Source organism: Ascaphus truei, chromosome 1 (genome assembly GCF_040206685.1).
Source record: "Ascaphus truei isolate aAscTru1 chromosome 1, aAscTru1.hap1, whole genome shotgun sequence".
Lineage (NCBI taxonomy): Eukaryota > Metazoa > Chordata > Amphibia > Anura > Ascaphidae > Ascaphus > Ascaphus truei.
Window position 1 is genome coordinate 495,217,328 of NC_134483.1, and position 10,761 is coordinate 495,228,088.

Here is a 10,761-nt window from a genome sequence, read left to right on the forward strand (position 1 = left end):
TATTTCCCAAATTTTGTGAAATTTGTCAGTTTTCTGGTTCAACTGTGCTGTGAGGAGCTCCATCATCTTTATTTCCCTTAGTCTCCGTAAGACAGTCTGCCTAGAAGGTGCATTTACCTTTTTCCAGGCAGCCGCAATAACACAGCGGGCAGCTGTCATTACATGAGTGATCATCTTACTTTCTGCCGTTCCTAATTCATCTATTGGTTTGGCCAGCACCATGGTCAGCGGTTCCACCTCAACCTCCACCCCCAAGTACTCTCTGATCAATTTTTGTATCATGACCCAGAATACCTGAATTTTTGGGCAACTCCACCAAATATGAACCATATCTCCTTTTTGCCCGCATCCCCTCCAGCACAAATCCGGGAACCCGGGGAAGATCTTAGCCAGCCTGCTCGGGGTTAGGTACCAATGAAATAGAATTTTATAAATATTCTCTTTGATAGTGGTACAGATTGACGTTTTTGCAGCTACCTCCCAAATGTCCTCCCAGTCTTCTCTATCGATCTCTGTATTCAAATCTTCTGCCCATTTGATCATATAGCTATGTTGGGAACAACCCGCTGATCGCGCCAGGCCCAGATATATCTCAGAAATCAGCCCTTTACAGTAATATCCTTTCCTACACAGTCTTTCAAAATTTGTTAAACCTTTGAATGCCGAATCTTTGGAGACTGATTGCAGGTAATGCTAAATTTGGAGGTAACCAAACACTGGTATATTTATGATTTTGTGTTTCTTCTCCAGCGCCTGGAGTGGTAGAATTATACCGTTATCTACAAAGTCGTCAGCTACCATCAGCTTTAACGTCTTAAATTTATTGAGTCTCTGTGGGAGCCAGCCCGGGGAGAATTCAGGGTTATGGAATATAGGGGTTAGTAGTGTTGGACTGGCTGTCAGACCATATTTATTTTTATTTCTAGACCATATCCGCCATGTACATTTCATTGCTCCCAGTTTTAATGTTTCCAAGAAGGTCTCTCCTCCCCTCTCGGTCCACATAGCAGCCGGGAGAGAGAGAGGTCTTGTATAGGTAGACTCAAGTCCCACCCAGCAACTGGTGGCTGGATCATTGTTCCAAATTATTGCTTGTTTGAGTTGGGCCGCCAAATAGTATTTAATGATATCCGGGACTGCCAAGCCTCTGCAATCTTTTGGGGCTAGCATAATAGATCTAGCTACCCTGGGTCTTTTATTTTGCCAGATAAATTGGAAAATTTTGTTTTGTATGTTTTTAAGCTCCGGCATTGGAATATCTATAGGAAGAGTCTGGAAATAATACAGGAGCCTTGGTAGGATATTCATTTTGATCGTGGCTATTCTTCCTAACCAAGATATCTGGTATTCGTTCCAGCTCTGGAGGTCCGTTTTTAGCCTCTCAAATAATGGTGGATACTTATGTTTGTATAGCGTATTATACTCCCTTGTTATTTGGATTCCTAAGTATTTGATCTTTGTGGAGTTCCACTTATATTTAAAATTTGCTTGTAATAATTTAACTTCAGAATCCGATAGGGTTAGGTTCAATGCTTCCGACTTATCCATGTTGATTTTATATCCCGATATTTTGCTAAATTTATCTAGTTGTGAATGTAAGTTCGGGAGTGAAATCAAGGGGTTGGCGAGAGTTAGGATAATGTCGTCGGCAAATAGGGATATTTTGTAGTTTGTCTCTCCTATTACAATTCCATTTATGTTTTTTTCGTCTCTAATTGTTGCTGCCAAGGGTTCAATAGAGAGAGCAAACAGAAGCGGAGACAAGGGACATCCCTGTCGAGTACCATTCTTTATGTTTATAGGGTTTGAGTCTCCTCCTGGGAGTTTCACTATAGCCGTGGGAGATCTGTATAGGGCTCTTACACCTAGATATGGGCCCTGAAATCCATATTTAAGTAGGGTTTGGTCTAGGAAGTCCCACCTAATCCTGTCGAATGCTTTTTCCGCATCCAAGCTCAACAGGATGGCCTTTGTGGATGAGAGATGTACATGGTCGATTATATCTATAATTTTTCTAGTATTGTCTGAGGCCTGTCTGCCGGAAATAAACCCGACTTGATCTATATGTATCAGGCTTGGGAGTATGGGGGTCAGTCTATTTGCCAGAATTTTGCTGAACAGTTTTAGATCCGAATTAAGGAGAGCTATGGGGCGATAGTTACCACACTGTAGTGGGTCTCTCCCTTCCTTTGGTATGATTGCTAAATTAGCTTTAGACATAAATGGTGGGATGACTGTTCCTTCCAGAAACGCATTAAACATATCGAGTAGATACGGGGCCAGGACCACCTTAAATTTTTTGTAGTATTGATTGGAGAATCCATCTGGGCCTGGCGTTTTGTTGGGTTTTAATTGGGCAATTGCATCTATCAATTCTTCTAGGGAGATTTCTTTATTTAGGTCTGAGAGGTTACTTTCCGAAAGTGTCGGAAGTTTACACGCTTCCAAGTATGTATAGATAGCCTCTGCATCTGATGATTTATTTTTGGGAAAATTTAGGTTATATAATTTGTTATAATAGTCCGAAAATTCGTTCGCTATTTGCGTCTCACAATGTGTCTTCGTACCTGATTTTGTCAAAATAGCTGTTATTTGGGATTTAGCTCTCATACCGCGCAATTTGGAGGCGAGTAATCGGTCGGCTTTATTACCTTTATCATAATATTTTTGTTTGGTCCACCGTAACGCCCTCTCCACTTCATCCATTTGGGTCTGCTTAAGTTCAGATCTAGTTTTGTCTAGCAATTTGAATAGTTTTTTCGAGGGATTAGTTTTATGTTTCTGCTCCAAAAGTTGGACTTTCTCCACTAGCTCATTATAGAGTTTTTGCTTTATTTTTTTCTTATGTGATGCTATGGAGATGATATTCCCTCTGATTGTCGCCTTATGGGCTTCCCATAACATTGCTGGTGACTCTACAGAGCCCTTATTCAGCGTGAAGTATTCTCTGAGTTTTTGTTTAATCTCTATTTCTACATCTACTTGATTTAACAGAGAATCATTCAGTTTCCAATTATATTGGTTAGTTCTATAGAAGGGGAGGGAGAGTGTCAGCGAGACCGGGGCGTGATCCGACCAAGATATTGATCCTATGTCTGACTGGGAGGTTGTCTGGAAGATGTCTTTAGTACCCAGAAAATAATCAATCCTTGAGTAGGTTTGGTGTGGGGGGGAGAAATAGGAGTAGTCCCGCTGCCCCTTGTGCTGGGCCCTCCAAATGTCTGTCAGGGAGAACTCCTTCATTATCTGTCTAAATTCTCTGGCATTTTTTTCCGTGACACGGGGATGTGGAGTCCCTGAGGGGTTTGTTCTATCTAGTTCCGGCATTGCTATCATGTTTAAATCTCCTGCTAATAACAATGTAGTTCGAGTTTGGGGGTTGATAAGGTCACATAGATCTCTTAAGAATTTGGGTTGGCCTTCGTTTGGGGCATAGATGTTAACAAGAGTGACATCCACTCCCGACAGGGTACCTTGGAGGATAATGTATCTCCCTTCTGGGTCAGCATTCTCTTGTTTTAACAAGAATTTGACCGTATGCTTAAATAAGACCGCTACCCCTCTTTTTTTTTGTGGGGCATGACGCATAATACGCTGTGGGAAAACCCTCTGGAAGGTGTTTGGGGGGGTCGTAGTATTGAAATGCGTTTCCTGTAAAAACAGTATGTCGCCTTTTGTTTTTTTGAACTCTTGGAGGGCAAGTTTTCTTTTGATGGTTGAATTTAACCCTCTAACATTTAAGGATATTAATTTAAGTGTCGTTTTAAGAGCCATTTATGGTTTTGGCGTGTGTAATGCGTCTTACCTTTCCCTCCATTTTCCCACGATGGAGGGGGGACTTGCCTTCGGAGCTCCTCTTGTGATCTGCGTAGTTGCTTTGTGTAATCTCAGTGTCTTGACTTTCCTTTCGGCTCAGCTGGGTTTTGTCTCTGTTTAGCGTGGGCTGGGGGAGGTAGGTAGGGAATAATGGGGGGGTGATAGAAAGGAAGAAAAAGAAAAAGAGAATGAGTGGGCGATATGTACGCCCCGTCATGGGTACCCCCATCACTCTAAGGATGGGGGGGTGTAGGGCATAGTGCCCCTTGAGAACCTCTCGGGACGTCTCGCCCATGGACCCACCTGGATACACCCGGAACCCCCTGTGATTAGTCATGTGGTCATCTGGACCAAGTTAACTGCATCTTCCTGGAGCTCCGCATGTCAGCAGGCCAGGCAAGTGCTCCTCTTATGCGTACTGCGGGTCTACTCCTCCTCTGCTGGGGCCTTCTGTGTGGCGATCCTTTGTGATGCTCGCTGTGGTCTCGGCTGCTGGTGTTGGCGCTCTGTATCCTCCGCATCCCCAGTGTCATCCTCTTCTCCAGCTTGCGTCAGACCCAGGCCTCGTAGGAACCGCGTGCAGTCCTCAGGATAGGAGAGCGTATGGAATTTGCCTCCCTTATTTACCACGATTTTAAAGGGAAAACCCCAGCGATATTTTACGTTGTTGTCTTTTAGTTTCTGAGTCAAAGGCTTTAGCTCTCTCCGTCTGTCAATGGGTTTTTTTGAGAGGTCACTGTATATTTCAAGTTTAGTGTTCTGAAACTGCACTGTGCCCCTCTCCCTGCTGGCCTTCAGGATCGCCTCCTTTGTCAGGTAGTGGTGCAGTTTAACTATGACATCTCTTGTTCTTCTGGTACAGTCATTTGACCATGCTGCTGTTTGACATTACACCCTCAAAATAGGGAGCATTTAGAGTTTTTCCAAATGAAAGTACAGAAGTTGTAAAGCCTTTCTTAGTCAGTATTGTACTGATTCATTACCTTCATGAGTACTTATACATTTTTGCTTAGCCCCCCAGCCCACAGCTAAAAACATGGTTAGCCTCCCTCACAGACCCTTACATGGTTAGCCCCTCCCCCCTCTCCTCCTCCACCCAAGGAAAGTGCTGTTCTGCCAGACTAGGAAGGCTTTGCCACTGCACTGTCTCACTCACAGGGCTCCCCGTGACAGGTTCTCCCTCTCTCTACATGGGCCTCTCTTTACTGCTCACATGCTCCTCCCAACCTATCCACCTCTTCACTCCTCTTTCTGTGATGTCATCCTTCTCAGTCTACTGTGATCTCAGTCCTTTCCTTGGTACACAGCCATCAGCCGGAGGGCACGCCCATCAATATACTTATATGTGTGTGCATAGGGGTGTTACATAAGCAACAGTCTTTTGGAAGTGAACCACTTATTTTGTCATTATTATTACTATTATTAAGAAAAATATTTTTTCATATTTAAATTGTAAACATTTGGTCAAATATCAAGAATATTGATAAAAGATTAAGCAGGTAGGATATATCTCTTTAGTACTGTAGTGCACGCTACAGTGTTTTCATGATATTGAGGCAACCTTTGTGAGAGCATGTTTACTTTCTGGTGTAAAGCCTCATAAACCTTTATTTGTATCTTTTAATTGTTGTGTATGGAGATTGAGAAATGGTTGTTATCCTGGAAGCAGTGACATTGGGTTTAATTGTATTACAGCAAAAGTTGTATTTGTGGTACATACTATATCTGTTGTGAATGAGACAACTAAAGTCACACATATACTATATGTATGCCTGCAGCCTGTTCTAACTATAATATATACTATATGTATGCCTGCAGCCTCTTCTATCTATAATCTATGCTATATGTATGCATGCAGCCTGTTCTAACTATAATATATGCTATATGTATGCCTGCAGCCTCTTCTATCTATAATCTATGCTATATGTATGCCTGCAGCCTGTTCTAACTATAATATATGCTATATGTATGCTTACAGCCTCTTCTATCTATAATCTATGCTATATGTATGCCTGCAGCCTCTTCTATCTATAATCTATGCTATATGTATGCCTGCAGCCTGTTCTAACTATAATATATGCTATATGTATGCCTGCAGCCTCTTCTATCTATAGTCTACGCTATATATATGCTTACAGCCTCTTCTAACTATAATCTACGCTATATATATGCCTGCAGCCTGTTCTAACTATAATCTATGCTATATGTATGCCTGCAGCCTGTTCTAACTATAATCTATGCTATATGTATGCCTGCAGCCTCTTCTAACTATAATATATGTGTGGCCTGTGTCCACCTGGGCCACCCTTCATCCCCTTACCTTCCGCTGTGGCTGCGACCTGCAGTGGAGGATGGGGAGAGTGCGGGGAGGGTTGCGGGTGGCTCATGCCAGAGGCGGAGGTGACGAGTCGCTGGCGGCTCCCTTTGCAGGGCGCGCCATCTTCAGTGCGGCCGCGCATGCGCGAGATTGTGCGCATGCGCAGAAGAGAGGGGCGGCCATGTTGGTTCACCCAGCACATGCGCAATGAGTCCCCATTAGCGGCGGTCATTACTACATAGCTCCGCATGGGGAACTACAACTTCCAGCAGCCACAGGGGCTGGGAAACACATGGCACCCCACAGCCAATAGGGCTGCAGTATTCCCCTGCTGAGAACTGACTACATTTGGCGCACTTGCACCATGCTAGCCAGTCGGAGCTGGGACATCAGATGGTAAGTGTGTTGGTGCAGGGTGTCAGTAGACCCCTGCACTAGGCCAGAGACCCCCATTAGGCCCCAGCTAGGCCCCGACTCATAGTAGCCTGTAGTTGCTTCAGGGAAGGCCCCTTAGATAGGGACGCTTCCCCAATTACTGTCTAGTGTCAGGGACACAGTGAAGATGCCGCGCGGTGATTGGGCCTGCAGTCTGGGACCAGACTACTACCTTCCTGTGAGAGACTGCAAGGTGATATTATCCATGCCGGAATCCATGCCACTCACTGGTGGTATCAGGTTGGGTCTATATTACTGTGGGGTACAGGGTAGCAATATTATTGTGTTCAGTAAAGGTTGTTAGTATATACTTGAGTGTGTGTATTATTGGTATTGTTCCTGTAAGGGGCTTATCCCACCCTGTTGGGATCCCTTGCAGGTGGAGGTGCTGTCACCAGACGAATCAGGTACACCCCAGGCTCCCAGTGGTGGAGGTTCAGGCCTCCTGTGAGCCACAGGTAACGCACCACCGTAGCCACCATATCTCCCATAGGGTGGGGGAAAGTGCACTACATACGCTATATGTATGCCTGCAGCCTCTTCTAACTATAATCTACGCTATAAATATATATATATATATGCCTGCAGCCTCTTCTAACTATAATCTACGCTATATGCATGCCTGCAGCCTCTTCTAACTATAATCTATGCTATATGTATGCTTGCAGCCTCTTCTAACTATAATCTATGCAACTGTATATGTATGCCTGCAGCCTCTTCTAACTATAATCTATGCTACTGTATATGTATGCCTGCAGCCTCTTCTAACTATAATCTATGCTATATGTATGCCTGCAGCCTCTTCTAACTATAATCTATGTTACTGTATATGTATGCCTGCAGCCTCTTCTAACTATAATCTATGCTATATGTATGCCTGCAGCCTCTTCTAACTATAATCTATGCTACTGTATATGTATGCCTGAAGCCTCTTCTAACTATAATCTATGCTGTATGTATGCCTGCAGCCTCTTCTAACTATAATCTACGCTATATGTATGCGTGGAGCCTCTTCTAACTATAATCTATGCTACTGTATATGTATGCCTGCAGCCTCTTCTAACTATAATCTACGCTATATGTATGTCTGCAGCCTCTTCTAACTATAATCTATGCAACTGTATATGCTGGACTTGGGCAAAATCCTGTGTGTCCTCAACAGTAAGGAGTTTGATTTTCTTTCTTGTAGACATCCCATTGTCCCCATCTTTCACCATCTCCCAAAGATCCACAAGTCACTTACCTGCCCTCCAGGCAGGCCTATAGTGGCTAGCATTGGATCTTTGGGAGATGGGGTCTCCCGTTACATTGACAAATTTCTCCAACCATTGGTTCAACAGTTACCTTCTTTTTTAAAAGACACAAATCAATTGTTACTTGATTTAAAGGATTTCAGGTGGGAGACATCGTATTGTTGGGTGACTATGGATGTCATGTCCCTCTATAGTATTATCCAGCATCAACAAGGTATGGATGCAGTTCAGCATTTTCTCCAATTATCTAATTTATCCACTTCACTAACCACTTTCTTATTACAAGCTATTTCCTTTTTATTAACACATAATTATTTCACTTTTGATTCACAGTTTTATCTACAATTAAAGGGCACTGCTATGGGTACTTCATTTGCACCGTCTTACGCAAATCTTTTTATGGGCTTCTGGGAATCTATTTTTATTTTTGGTGATCAGAATTTATTTAGGGAACATATTAAATTTTATAGGCGTTATATTGATGATTTGTTTTTTATTTGGGATGGTGATTTTTCTTCATTTCACTCTTTCTTTAACACTATTAATATTAATGATTACAATCTCACTTTCACCTATGAAATCAATTATCAACACATTTGTTACATGGATATTATGCTGTAAATTGATGTTAACAAGACCATTCAGACGGACATCTACAGGAAGCCCAACTCCCGCAATGCTTTTCTTATGTATGATAGTGAGCATTCTAGGCCTCTCAAACGAGGCATCATCAAGGGTCAGTTTATGAGACTTAAAAGACTCTGTTCTACTCAAGAGTCTTTTGAGATACAATCTAGAGACCTAGAGCAACGTTTCTTGATGAGGGGATATAGTCAGTCACACATTACAGAAGCACTGGATGTGGTTAAGTCATTCAATCGGGGAGATCTTCTCTCTCGTGTTGGTACACAACGTTCAGAAGGGAATTCAAATGTCCCTTATTTTGTCACTAATCAATCTAGACAAGCTGATCTCATTAGGAATATCATCCACAAACATTGGGATACCCTTAGTTTGGATAAGGACTTGGCCAATTATGTACTAGAAAGACCAAAAATGGTTTTTAAAAAAGCTAAATCATTAGCTGGCTTCTTATCACCAAGTTTATTTGACTCACGCCATCAGAGACCAATTTCCAATATCCCAAAGGGTTTCTACAAATGCGGCCATTGCAGTGTTTGTCAATATGCCATTCCCCTTAATAACATTAATATAGTTGCACCTAAGCGGAACATCAAGATTAATACCTTCATTAATTGCAATACAACCTATGTTATTTATATTTTGAACTGTGGTTGTGGCAAACACTACATCGGCCGCACGATAAGAAATCTAAAGATCAGAATTATGGAACATGTCAGGGCTATTAAAAAACATACTGCTCTACACCCGGTCTCGAGACATTTGTCACAGTGCCCTATGGGGGGTATCCAGGGCTTCTCTTTCTCGGCTGTTGAGCATGTTTCACCCCCCATCAGGGGGGGCGATAGGTTAAACATGCTCAACAGACGTGAGATGTTCTGGATATATAGCATTGATTCATTATTTCCTACTGGAATCAATCAAGATTGGGAGATCATTCATTTTTTGTAAAATGGTTGTATTTTTGAATTCATTATAATGTTTCATATATTGAGCTTCTTTATTGTTTTGATTTTCTTTGTATTGATTTTTTTCATTTTTTCCTTATTTGTCATATGTCATTATTTCTCTACATTATTAAGTATTTATTAGTGTATTCATATGTTATATTATATTTTATAGATGTTTGCACAGTTTGGTTATTATCTTTTCTTAATATTTATGTATGCACATTATTTATCCTTATCTTCATTTTTATATTTGTTTAATGCATATTTTTTCATACAACTATTTAGAATTAGTAACGGTTTAAATATACTGTATATGTGCATATCTTCATACAGTAGGAGTTTCTCTATTAGATATTCTTTATTTGTTATGTCTGTATAAAGTTGTTGTTTTAACTTTTTTTCACTTGTTTATCATTGGTCACCATGGTAACTAGAGGTTTCGTTTTTTATTTATTTTTTGTTTTGTATAATTCTTGTTAAGGATCTTTTATTTTATTGTTTGATCATTCTTTCTTTTTCTTGTTTTAATATATGATGTTCTGTCCCTTTAGATCATCTAATAGTCATCTGTATTGTATGTATGCTCATGACTTCCTTGTTTTGCACTCGAACATGGAAGTATTTTTACCCTTCAGAGCTTCCATAGCTCCTCCACCACAGTCTCTTACCATCTGACGTCATGATGGTTTTGGCGCGAATTTACTTCCGTGTTCGAGCAGCTACATAAGGTAAGCACTTGCTAACGGATAATACCCTTTGATAAAGCGCCCCTATGGCGTGAAACGCGTTAGGGATACCTTTTTCTTTTTTGTTCACCTTAGCTTAGGCTATTATGCATCATAATTAAAGCATTTTTATATTTTTCTACTTTTTGCCTCCAGCCCCTCATTATTTTGCATCTTTTTTCTCTTTTTTGTTACTGTATATGTATGCCTGCAGCCTCTTCTAACTATAATCTATGCTATATGTATGCCTGCAGCCTCTTCTAACTATAATCTACGCTATATGTATGCCTGCAACCTCTTCTAACTATAATCTATGCTATATGTATGCCTGCAGCCTCTTCTAACTATAATCTATGCTACTGTATATGTATGCCTGCAGCCTCTTCTAACTATAATCTATGCTCCTGTATATGTATGCCTGCAGCCTCTTCTAACTATAATATACGCTATATGTATGCCTGCAGCCTCTTCTAACTATAATATATGCTATATGTATGCCTGCAGCCTCTTCTAACTATAATATACGCTATATGTATGCCTGCAGCCTCTTCTCACTATAATCTATGCTACTGTATATGTATGCCTGCAGCCTCTTCTAACTATAATCTATGCTACTGTATATG